The 13,178-nt window shown below is 36.4% G+C and overlaps 2 protein-coding genes across 6 annotated transcripts in view; one reads left to right on the top strand and one right to left on the bottom strand.

Annotated features, from left to right (window-relative positions):
* The window catches only part of IMMP2L (inner mitochondrial membrane peptidase subunit 2), a 409,528-nt gene that overhangs the window by 208,889 nt on the left and 187,461 nt on the right, over positions 1-13,178 (bottom strand). The gene's annotated exons all lie outside the window — the stretch shown is intronic.
* The window catches only part of LRRN3 (leucine rich repeat neuronal 3), a 32,088-nt gene continuing 22,810 nt past the window's right edge, over positions 3,901-13,178 (top strand). The window contains exon 1 of the mRNA XM_014871175.2: positions 3,901-4,422. The gene's annotated coding sequence lies outside the window, so the exon portion shown is untranslated. The remainder of the gene's footprint in view (positions 4,423-13,178) is intronic.

Genomic DNA, 13,178 nt, shown 5'->3' with positions numbered 1-13,178 from the left:
CTGATACAGTATTTTACATTACGAAGTGCAACTCTAGAAATTTGAATTCATTGTTGGCAACAAGCCTTTCATCTTCAAAAAAAGAGAAAGAATAAGAGCCAGAAATGTTGCTTTTGTTTATCACTGCAAAAATCATTCAATTTTGGAAAGATACATATTAATAAAAATTAGTCTGTATAGGAGCTTAGCCCTTTTCGGAAAACGTCAATAGTCTTGCCAGAATACCTAAAAATGCACATGACAATGTCAGGTTGATGACATCACACTGAAGATACTGGCAGTACAGGGTTACATGATGTGGTGGCTCTTTTTTCTCTCTTCCAGGCAAATCACACAATGACAACTGACTATAATAAATAAGTCAATTAATAAATTAACTGATGACACCACAACACAGATTTCTTTGAAAGTGACCTTCACTCAGAAAGGAATACCTTCACAACCCACACGGAAAATACAAAAAGGGTGTGCTTTGCAGAACTGGTGAGAATTAATCTGTCAAATAAACACCAGTTCTTTTTTTACTCTACAGGCTACAATAAGAAAGTGAGAAAAGCCACCACTGAACCTCCTCCTTGTAGTCATGGTGCCTCAGGAACCAGGATAGGAGCACGTGTAGTCATGAGCGATAAAGCTGTTCCAAAAGTGTTGTCTCTTTTACACATGGACTTAATCTGTATGGATACACACTTAAAAATTTTAATTACCAATTTCTAATATAAAGTGTGTCATCTTAGAATTTAAATCAAATAGTTGTGGAATTTTTACCATAACTGCATAGCATTTATTAAAGTTTTTAACCACACTTGCTGTATTTTAAACAGAGCTGTGTTCTCACAGACTGAAAACACTAGAAATGGTCATGGTTAATCCTGAACCACAAAATAGGATATGGAGGCCCAAGGATGCTCTGCCTTTCTACATAATGAAAAACAGGGAAAAGGTTTGAAATCATCTTCCAATTCTGAGAAAAATGCAGACACAGAATCATTGTATTTTAATAACTAAGGGGTTTATGGATTGTGTTTATTGTCCATTACAAACAAATAATTACTTAGTTTATTTAATGTGCACTCAGTAATCAGATAAAATGTAGGCTAAATAAATTGCTGGAGTTAGTCTGCATTAATTTCATTGTCTCTCTCTCAGTTTGAGAGAATTTTTTCCTATCCTGTAACTTATTAGCTATATATATGATTTTCATAAAATACATTGCTATTTTAAAACCACTAAGCATCATAGTGAAATCAGGAGAAAAATAACTTAATGAACTTTATTAATCATAATTGTTTTGGTTGTAAAAGATACTTTTCTCCTGCATATAGCTTGAAAAAATATATTCCTTTAGCATTACCTAAACCATAAAATTCAATTACTTCACCTTTTTTTTACAAAACAGAATTTTAGTATGATTTAATAACATTTTAACAAATATGCAAATGTATGCCTATCAAGGAAGTACTTTAATTGCACATATAGTCTTTATCGTAAGAACTCACTTTCTTTATGCAAGTATACTTTAGTTGATTTAATTATCTAGCCCTCTAATTACACAGTCCACACAATCAAGCAAAATGAAGCACTTCTCTAATCTTAATTTCACATGTCAAATAACTGAGTATGTTTTTGCATGATTCTCATGTTAATTAGAAAGCCAGATTTTGAATGAATGACACTGAGATCATGAGGAGGCTAGGGGCAAAACCCAAGCAAGATTTCACATAGGCAATGCTAGTCCCTATCTATTTACCTTCCTCCAGATCATCTGTTTCTCCACTGGATGAGATATGAGAAATAGCAGTTTTTATTTGTTTTTAAAAGAACATTTTCAGCTTTGTCCAAACTTTTTGAAATTTTTTTGTCCCTTACTTCACCCAAAATACCACTCCTGTAGCACAGGCTAATATCTTTTGAGGGGGAGAGTTAGGAGAGGACTGAGATCAGGAAGGATTTCCATTTGTCTTGTGGGAGCTACAATGACAAGATGTCCTACTCTTTGGGCTTTGGGTTGTGCTTACTTAAAACACCCTGAGCATTATCCCATCCAACATGGGACATTATGTTGTGCAGCAGGGAAGGCTTATAGGTTGACTTGGAATTTTAAAATGGCTTGGATTTGCAGCTCATGGTGGTGGACGTTACATACATCAGAGGCTCCAAGAGCCATCTCGTGGGGGCAAAGGAGAAACAAGGATTCACCAATGAGCCCTGAGGCTACAGAAAGATGATGTGACATCTTCCTGATCTTAGTTTTGCCTGTCCCCACCTCAGGCAAGAAGACCTAAAAGGTAACTAAAGATGAGTTAGCCACAACTTTTTTGTTATAACTCTTTAACTCACATTATAAAAAGAATTGGATATCCATAACAAAGAATGAGAGGAAATGAAAAGACCACTTGGCCTTTCCCTGGCCTAGAGTATCTCACCTATTTGCATTTAATCAGTCATTTAAATGCTATTATTTCATCTATGAAACAGTCCCACTCAGTCGGATGAGTGAAAAATGAACAGCACACATCTTTGAAAAAATTTAACACTTTTTTCACTGTAGTTATCTTAAGTGCAGTATTATAAAATTTGCAGCAGAAGGAAGACTGCTTTAATAGAGCCATAGTATAAGTACCTGTGAGTCTAACAGGAGTAGTTTCATAAAATTTGCCCTGAGCAATTTTAACCACCTGAAATTTATTCCGAATGGTGACATTAATTTAATTTTCATAACAACTGATTTTATGAGTAATAAAATTATTTTTTTACCAAATGAAAATAAAAATAATGCAGTCCAAGATCTGACTCAAAGTGAATTGAGATGAGACTCAGTATTCATAAAATAGCAACCATTTTATTGCAAAATTTTGGTGCTATTGCTGTTGCAAAAAGTACACTAATTCACACCATTTACTAATCTTCAGAAAGTTTTCATAGTCTTATTAGACAAGATCTTGAGCCTTTCTTCAAAGCAGATGAGTGTGAAATGAGAACCACATCTCACTTCAGTCCACTAGAGGGTGGCCTCACTTGCTCAGGGCTGTGGAACTGAATTCACGCAATAGATTCAACATTTTCTTCTTTCTGACCTGTTGATAACCAATTCTTTGCACTTCATTATTAATCATTTCCTATTACAAGGTAATTTATTTTATATAATTAATATATATTTTAAACCCCTTTTCCTAACAGCATCTACCTAATTTATTGTTTTGTATATCTAGGAGAAGGGGTGATGATAATCACAAATTATTCTACAGTTCTTAAACCTTCTTAGTTTGTATGCCCTTTGACACATAATAAATAGGGAAAAAAATAAATCATTCACCAAAGAGCATGGCATAAAGGGAGAAGGAAGAAAGGAAGGAGGGAAAAATCTGGGCATCCTATTGTTTATATAATTGAATGGCCGTAAAAGACAGACTCAAGCAGAACGAGATTGAGAGAAACTGACTTTTTAACTAACCCCTTTCACAGATCATTCTGAAATTTTATTTCCCAGGAAGATATATTATTGCTCTTACTTTCTACTGATAAACACAGGTAATAAAATGCAATATTTGACAAAATTTGGAAGAGGAAGAATACGTAAAATCTTTTCCTGTCTTAAGCTTAAAAAAAAAAGAAAAGGCACCGTAACTGGGGGCAAGGCACAACACATTTTTCCTGAATGTTTCCATCATCCGGTATCCTCTGAACCACAGCAGCCTTTGCAGAACTTCAGTGACGTCTAATAAGTTGTTCTGAGCACAGATAACAGACCTTAAAAAAAACAAATTAAAAAAAAAAATACAAACTGCAGAAGGGGGGTGTGGGGAGAACGCTCGGGCCCGGCACCGCGCTCCGCACGGACACGAAGCGCGCCCCGCGTCTCCCACGAGTGCGAGGAGGCGCCCGGGCGCGCGCACGGGCAGGTTCCGCCGCCCGTGCCCGAGCGGCGGCGGCGCGCACACATCGCCGCTGGCCGCGCGTCCTGCGCGCCGCGGGCACGGCGCGCTCCCTCCGCTCCGGGAGCCGCCACCGCCGGCACCTCCGGGGCCGTGTGACAGCCCACAGCCCCAGCCGGGCACCGCTGACCACCATGGAAACCAGCAGAAATAAGAGCAGCTAGCGAGCAGCTCTCTCTACCCCGCCTCTTTCTCTCTCCGCTGGATTGCGAGCCTCAGACAGCCAGGGAGCAACAGCGCCTGGCGAACGCAAGGGATCTCAGCTGGCAGCACAGAGAATCGCGCGTGTTGTAGGATATCAATAGATACATCTTTGTATTATAGACGGTTAGACGCACGCATGCACACCGACTCACACCCATACATACGTGTGTGCTCACCTACACAGACTCCGGCTTTAATACAAGTATGTCGCTACCTGAACTAAGGATTCAAAATTACTGAGATACAAGAACTCCTCCAGCTCTGAAACTGCTCTTATTATAGGGTAAGTTCCTCTTTATTTTCAATTTTACCCCGACTTTTATCTTAACTTCTAGACTCTTTCCCCTTTCTTCTTTTTGTAAAGTTATTTTATTAGTGTATTTTCACATTTTACTTTCTGAACAAAAATGCAAATGCAATATGCTTTTTATGCCAGAAACAATCTAAATATGCTTGCAATAGTATCAGATTTGTGCTTTTGTTAGCTTGAAAGAACATCAAAGGATAAAAAAATACAAAAGGAGAATGTTTCAACTGATGTTTCAGAGGCAATATCAAATTAAACACTTGCTATGTGTTTTGAAACCAATAAAACAAGATACAGGACAGCCTCCTTTCTTCTCTCCAGTGCTAGGATTAAGGGAAATGCTGTTTATGTCAAGACCTAAAAACCACTGAGCAATGAGGCTGAATGAGCATATCACAAACAGTTATTGAATTTCTGCCAGGCTACATCTTAAGGATTGTGGCAAATGATTTCGCTTAAAAACATCCCCTTTCCAGTCAGAAGGGACAGTGTGAATGTCTGATTACTGATGCAGCTGGAACTGACGCGTTAGGTGAAAAGGATCACATTAAGCAGAGGAGTTCTAATCTTCTTTGGTAATTAACAGGATCTCAGCAGGGTGCCTCTATTTACATGGAAGGAGAGTGTTTAAATCCATCACTATAACAGCTTTGCCTGTTTTAGTACAGCAAGGCTCAGAACTGTTTGTCTTTGCTTTCCATGTCTTTGTTTTCACATGTCTAGCTGGAGTTTTTGCCCAGCACTGCTGATGAGAAAGAGAGCCCAATACAGGAGGAAGGAGAAGGCAGCAAATACAGGGAGCTAGAAAAATATCAGTGGTTTTCTATTAAAACAATTTAATCAACTTAAAATTCCAGGCTAGCCGTACAGTTGTCTAATGTGCTTGTGCTTATGCATGTGTATGTCATTTCTTCCATGCAGTATCAGAGTACCTCAGTATCCTTTCAGATGAAAACACATTTGGTTAAGTGCATCAGCATGGATCTGTGATTCATGCATCAGTGAAAGACAGAGATAGATTTTACTTTACACCATGAAAAAGACAGGTTAGCCCTCCAATGCATGCTTCAAAAGGAAAAAAAATACAATCTGCATCTTCCCGTATGCTTTTGTTTGCTTTTTAGAGTACTACATCTATATTAAAAAAATATCTCAGTATTTTGAATATTTCTCCTACCCATTTTTCTTCCTTCAGCCCCCTCACTCCTATGAACTCTAGAGAACATAATAAAGATTCTGTTCCTTTGCACCAATACAATTATTTGCTTGTAATTTTAGAGCTACTGTGTTCTGAGGAACAAACACTGTGAAAGAACCATCAACAGATAGCCACTGGCTTTAAGCCTGTCACCTTTCCAAAAATGTCAGGAAATGGGTAGCTTAACAATACGTGTGGTAAGAAGTCAATTAATTCAGGTGACCTTTGTAAATGGTGACAATAAAGCAGCTCTGACAATAGCGTTCGACATTCCCTCTGGAAAATGAATGAGCTTAAGAAGAGGTTTTCTTTTCAGAGTACAAAATGAAAGGTATTGAAGCATTAGCTCCTGCTATTGGCAAGCTTGCTTCCTCTATTTTAGGTGGCCTGTGAAACCTGTTTAAAGCAAGCTTATTTTATGAAACAATCTCTGGTCTAATTAATTAAATATCCTGTTTTCATTCACACTGCATGTGCATTTTAGTTGTTAAAACAGGCATTTCTGCCTCCTGGTTTGGATTTTACAAAGTGTGCTATAAAATAAGTAGAGAAAACCTGATTCTGATCTCTTCATGCTATGTGCAAAGGACTACTTAGAGGAAACTTTTTCTGCATGCCTCGATAGCTGCTCAGCTTTTCTGAGTGTTTATCTTTATTCATTTTTAAAGTACTAAATAAGTTAATATTAATAACTTCACACAAACGCATGTTGGGTTTTGCCACATACACTCTGATGTGCTGTGTGCTACTTCAAAATATTATACAGACATGCCAAAGAGCTTCAGAAAAATGTGGCCATTTCAGTCATACATGTACAGAGAATATATGCCGTAGACGAAGCACCTCTACACAGCACAGACATTCCCCACCAGCAAAGCAGGCAAAATGTATGGTGACTGTATTTTGGTTAATACTCGCTCAAAGCTGCTGCAATAATGTTGTAGTGTCAGCCTACGACGGGCTGATGTTGTTATGGAAACCCCCAAGTCCCGCCTTTTAGGGTGGCCGCTCTGAGCTTGACATCCGGGCATGCCTGCTTGGAGTGCCCTGAAGTGGGTGAGTACTTCATTTTTGAACCTGAATTAGACCAGATCAACTAAGCAACGTTGCTACCTGTAATGCAGACAAAACTGGAATGTGTAATCTTTGTTAACTGATCAAGATTGAGCAGCTTATGAAAATACTCACGTCCTGCTTTTCACTTGTAATCACTTGTCCCGCGTCACTAAGTGACACTAAGTCTTGCATCTGTGTGTTTGCAAGAGAGATCAACAGATCGAACCCTTTAGCAGTGTTAGAGTCACTTTCTTTGACTCTCACCCATAGCCTTTATTATGTTAATAATTACAAACTAACCGAAAGCCTTGTTGCTTGCTGACAATCACTCTTAACTAAAGTTAGACTGGTATTTAATAGCCAAGTTTTAGAGTATTAAAGCAATTGAAGATAAGCAGTAGAAAACAAAAGAGTTTTTCAAGACAAGCACTATCTACAATTGAAAGAAAAGTCACCACAGAGAGAAAAGCAATACCTTTTTGGAACTATATATAGATGGTTTTAGTGATTCATGGTACATTAATGTTTTAGTTAATTCACATATCTTTTCTTCAGATAGTACCATTAAAAGTGGAAGGGCCTCCACTCTTGAGAGAGACGTTGTCAGGAACTACCTTAACATACTCTTCCATGTCAAATTCCACAAACTCTACTTGATATTAAGTAGCAAAAACTGACAACGAAAAGCCAGTTTCACATGTAGCACTCAAGATCTATTTTCTGAAGACAAAGGAATGGACAGTTTCTAAAATTTTTCTGTAGATCAAAAATCAGACAGCTTCTAATTGTTTTTTTTTAACAGAATATGCCTTCTACAAGCCTTCATACTACTTTAAAGGAGTACTAATTTTCATTCTAACAACATAACAAGTAATTAAAATCCTTTGCTTCATTGAAAGAAAATGCCAGTACAATTTGAGAAGAAACAGTAGTGACAGATGTCATTAGAAAGGTCATTAAACACATTAGTATTAAGAGAAAAATCAATGATTCTCATTAAAACTGTAATGTAACTGTAAAAAGGAATTACTGTGCCTTTTATTTATTCAACTGACCAGTCCACAAACTGTTAAAAGCTGTTATTGTGAAATGCTGTTCATAAGTTCATAAATAACTTATTTAAATAAACAGTATGACCTTCAGTGGTAAACACAAAATCTATAATAAATTATTTCATCAATTTTTCCTCAATAAATTCATATCCTTAACTCAACTGAACTGATGAATGTTAATTAGCACGGCATATGGAGCTATACACATCTGCACCAGAGAAAGATCCAATATGGATGTCAATAAGATTATTTCACATTGGGTTCTTCGTGGAGTAGATGAATGTGATACCTTGTGAGAAAGAGTATTTTCATGAGGGCCAAATACAAACTACTTTCACAATTTTGCTTGATCCAATTACCCTCTCCCAAAAGGATTTCATATTCTTTATACATGGAACATCAACCATAATACAAGCTACAGGCATGGTCTCACCCCTACCATTCACCAAACTGCTTATTTTTCTTCAAAGCAAAACCAAACGCAGACATTAAAAGGAAGGGGAATTTTCATTTTATAAACACAAATTTATACAGCATATCCTTGAAACCATTATCCTTCATTTAGAAACATTTATTTTTCACAGAAGATTTAGCTCAACTCTCTTTCAGCTTGACCATAAGCAGCAGTGTTCTAATTCAAAGGAAATAAGGTATCTGTATTCACATTATTTCTATTCAATTGTTGTATTTCTGGAATTCATTAAAATATCTGCCCCAAATTTAATGGTAGTTTAACTCTACTGACCTCTGTACTAGAGTAGAGAAGAATTTTTGCTTCTTTTGTGCTCCCAGCTCCCACAGTCTTAGTCAAACTGGGAAATACTTTTTGACAAAATTGGCACAAAAGAAATAATTTAGCTTTTCTCTTTCCTGAATAAGCATCTGTATTTAGAGGTAAACATTTCAAAGCAGAATAAAATGCTACAGGGAATATTTTTTCAAAATGTCTACTGATTACTAGTATTACCCCAAGAGTCTTTTAATAGACATTTCTTGTTATGCAAATAGCAACCAGTCTGCCAGGAAATACTTTAAATTCTCTTGAACATTTGGCATAAAAAGGTACAAATCTTAAGTTCAGATGTACCAAAAATCCCTGAGCATCCAGCTACTAGTATGAAAAAAAAGAAGAAAAGTATTTTTTATACAATTACATGTCTAGGGATCAGACAATTTCAGAAGTTACCTATTTAATAAATTATGGAATAATAAAACAAAAAAAGCGTGGTGTAATAGAAGACACAATGAAGAGCAAAGTTGTGCATTGAGACATTTTTTAAATTGCCATAGTACTCTATGCTATAGTATTCCATTATACCATCACCCTGGATAAGAAAAGAGTATTCCCAAATTGTCTTTAAAAAGGCAACATGATGGTCAGACATCAGGGCTCTTCTAGTGTGGTGCTGAGAGGTTAAAAGAAACGGGGTTGGCTAGTTTTGTCATGGTGCTAAAACAAAAATGTCATTCTTATTTGAAATAGGATGAGAAATATATACCAGCTTTGGGAGGCATTTAAATAAGTACAATTATGGGACTCATTCTCTGAATAAGGATAAATACAAATGTCTCCTACTTTAAAATAATAGCATATGTCTGCTGAAAACAGATATATATGTGTTGCTATTTATATCATATTTATGTCATTTATTCAGCACCTAAAGACCTAATAAATTTAGCTAGTGCCATGGTAACTATAAATAGAAAGACTAGAAAGAGATATTTGTTTCTTCACCCCAAGGTCATTCCTGTTGCCAAGTTCTCTCAAGTCACTGAACTTCCTCTCCCCTCTGGAAAGCAGCTTTCTCTAGAGGTCATGTCCAGCATCAGCAATTTTTGCAGATGTCACTTAACAGTGAGCTAACTCACCCAAGTGCAGTACAGAGCAGTGCAGTGTTTCCACCGAAGTGCAGAATTACCTGCTAAGCTCCCCACCCCAGCTGGCTCCATGTTGCCTGCCATGGAAGGAGCTGACAGACAGGAGAGCCCACTCTGGTCAAGACTCGGGTAGAAGCTGAGTATTCCAGAAAAAAACTCTTTTCTCTGTAACAACAGCTTCAAACCCGCTGCATAATACTAAAACTGCTCTCTTTTGTGTGTTCCATACAGAAATCAGGCCGTGCTGTAAAAATTCTTCCTTTCTCTGCACTGCAAAAGGATGTTCTGAAACAATTCAATCAATTTATGAAGTACAGTATTTTCTCTTGTCAAATTCTAAACAAATTTTAAAAAGCCTTTCAGTATGAAAAATATAATTACAGTCAAGTGGTGCTTCATTACCACTGTAGCTTGAGGGAACATTATCTGTACAACCCTTATTTAATATCACTTTGTAACAAAACATAGTTACTTAGGTTATCCTCCTAAGTATAACGCCAGAAGATTATCCTAGCTCTATCACGTGTATTACACCATTTTGAACATAAATTTATTTTTTACACCAGATGCACCATGTTAACTTTCTGAAAAGATAGCTGAGACTGTGGAGCTGCTATTTCATCACACCCTCACAATACAGTAATTTTACTATTTCATTTTAATACGTTTGGCCAGTTCCTTGCTGGTAAGCCCAATATAAGGCTGAAATTCAAGAGAGAAATTGAATGATTAATAACGATTATATCAGTTTATAGAGGTAGCCTTATGAGGTGAAAGAAGACAGAATGAGGTAATTGCAAATATAATGATCTGTTAAGCTAGAAATGTTTGTCTGAATAGCAATTTCACCCAGCATATATAATTCAGGTAACATATTCTTCTGAATGTTGCTTTGCTATAGATTATCCAGTCATCAATATTTTGTCAGACAAATACACTTTCAATCTTTTTATTTTTATTATAAAATAAGAGACAAAAAGAATATTCATCATACTATTCCAGGGTTAGACTCCAAACTCTAAGCTCCAGAAAATAAGGAAAAGTACTCTGTCTTTCAAAACAGCAGCAGAAAAACTGCTGAGCTCTTCCCTGGGCAGAAAGAAGAGTCAGTCTGAGGAACTGCACAGAAATGTTTCTGCATTTCTCACTTCCACCTAAGGATAATATGCATGTTGGGACACACATTATACAAACCGTACATTCTCTCTGATAGGAAGCAATCACCTTGGATATTAGTGCATAGAGTCCTTTTAATGAGGCTACTCTGGGCAATGCAGATCTAAGTGCCTTTATTAGGCATTTAAATATTGCCTTCAGGAGGTATCATTTAACAGTGAACAGTAACTAGAATAGATGCCTAAAATTACACACAATTTCAAAGACTTAAATGCTGAAATCTTAAAATCTTACCCATATATTGTCCAAGTTACTAAGTACATTTAGGATCTCTGGTCATTTCAGTTCAAGCAAAGTATATAGATTCACCTATCTGAAATTTGCATACTTGGAGAGCTTGGCCTTCTGCTCCATACTGAAGAGCTCCCTTTCTCTTTTAAGGGTTGGAAAATATATCAACTTGCTGGTTTTCAAATGTTATTCTCGTTATTGCTCAGACAGCCTCCGAGGTTTAATAAAAATTCACAAAAAGAAACAAACAAAAAAAAATCTCATTTATCTTAGGTGAATGTGGATTAAATATTTGTCATCTTTACTTTGTTTTAAATTTGGTTTATATATCAGTTCTTCAAAAAGCATCTTGTGTTGGTAAGCTATTATCTCAATCCTAGCAACAACAAACAAGTACAGAAAACACTAAAGATGAAGAAAAAATGATAAAAATTTAAATAAACACACAGTATCTGTGGCTGACACAAATATGGCAGGGAAACTATAATAATTATGTTGAAATTGTAGACTACTCATTTACAACTACTCACTGGTAAGTACATTAAAAGTTGTGGCATAAATCCACTATACTACTATTTAATCTCTCACATAAAGGTTAGCCAGACTTTCAGAAAGTCTGAGTAAATTCTGTTAAAGCCATTTATTCCATCCTTAATTGCAAGGTGTAATTTTTTATTTTTTTAACAATAATGAGTAATCAATGCTCAGGGCTGAGAAAAATGTCCAATTCCATTTAAAAAATTAAATTTGCATTAGCATTGCTTTAAAATACATTTTGTTTGGCATGTCAAAGTACAATATTGAATCCACCATGATCTGTTTGCAACGGAATAGTCAAAGAACAAGACTCGCAAGTAGTAACAAACTCCAGTTTGATTTTTACCTTCCATGAGCTGGTCTGGCATAAGAGCAGACTTTGCTTTGAGTGGGAGGTTGGACTAAAGAGCTCCTGAGGTCCCTTCCACTTGACTGTCCCATGATGATCCTCTCAAGAAAAAGGCTTGCTTCTCTGCCTTGGGTAACGATATACAGCACCACTGCCATCAGAGCCTGCTTAGATGTCTTGGTATGACTGCATCAGATGAGAGCAGTTTAGATGTTACTAGAGGTGAGGGGCACTGTTCAATTGGTCTCTGAGCTAGCTGTCTGGAGCTGAAAATTCTGAAAAGGCAGACAGTCTACTGGACTGGTAAAGGAAATAAAACTCCACTTGGTCACAAGGCAATATTTGCTTTGCTGTTACCTACTAAGAGAAGCGTAATTCAATGAAATCTCAGCAGGACACTAAAAATTGTTTAAATGTCCTACTAGCTTGTTTAAAAATTTTAAAATAACACACTATATTTATTCAGTTAACAGAAAGCAACTATTTTCTAGGAAGAGAAAAGTAGGATTCTCTAAAACATTACCATCTTAATTTGTAATCTCTTCATTTCTGCTCAGCCAGGTGTTCAGTATTTTCCACAGATCTTGGACTGAATACACTAGTTTTATATACGGCTTCAAAAATACATCATTAGCAATCATGAATTAGAGTTAGCATAATAACCACTTCATATTAAGTGCTAAACTTTGGCTTTAACTTCCTAGAGTGGTATGTTACCTCATGTAGAGAATATATTTAAATTGTTTCACTCTTTACATGTTATAAACCTGCAGTGAGTTTCATGAGAAGTGGTTCTGCTGAGAAAATTTGTCAGTTTGAAGGTATTATTTATGCTGAGTTTCCATAGTTATCGCCAGTATCAAGATTACTTACTACAATATCAAGATCATCAAAATATTCTACCAGAATAATTTAAGAAACACGAACTGGTCAATTAAATTTGCCTGAAATTTAGAGTTCCCTTTTACAAATGATTACATTGACACCATTTTAAGATCTAATTTTGAAAAAAAAGCAATGTGCAAAGGACAACAAACTAGAACCACACAATAATACTACCTGTAACCTCACGGAAGCCATGGAGTATAAAGCAGGACAGAAATAAGCTGCAGCACTAAATTCCAGCCTTTGTGCTAATCTTATCAGTGGATAACATATGACAGCCCTTTCTGTTCTTAGTTCTGCATGTGCATAAAATCATTGTCATGAGATTTACTTAGTACTAAGTTTTAAGAGAGGGTTGGGAAGGCCTTTA

Source organism: Sturnus vulgaris, chromosome 5, assembly GCF_052056855.1.
Source record: "Sturnus vulgaris isolate bStuVul1 chromosome 5, bStuVul1.hap1, whole genome shotgun sequence".
In the NCBI taxonomy this organism is placed as follows: domain Eukaryota; kingdom Metazoa; phylum Chordata; class Aves; order Passeriformes; family Sturnidae; genus Sturnus; species Sturnus vulgaris.
Note: the sequence above shows the minus strand (reverse complement) of the source record. Positions and strands in the feature narration are given on the sequence as shown.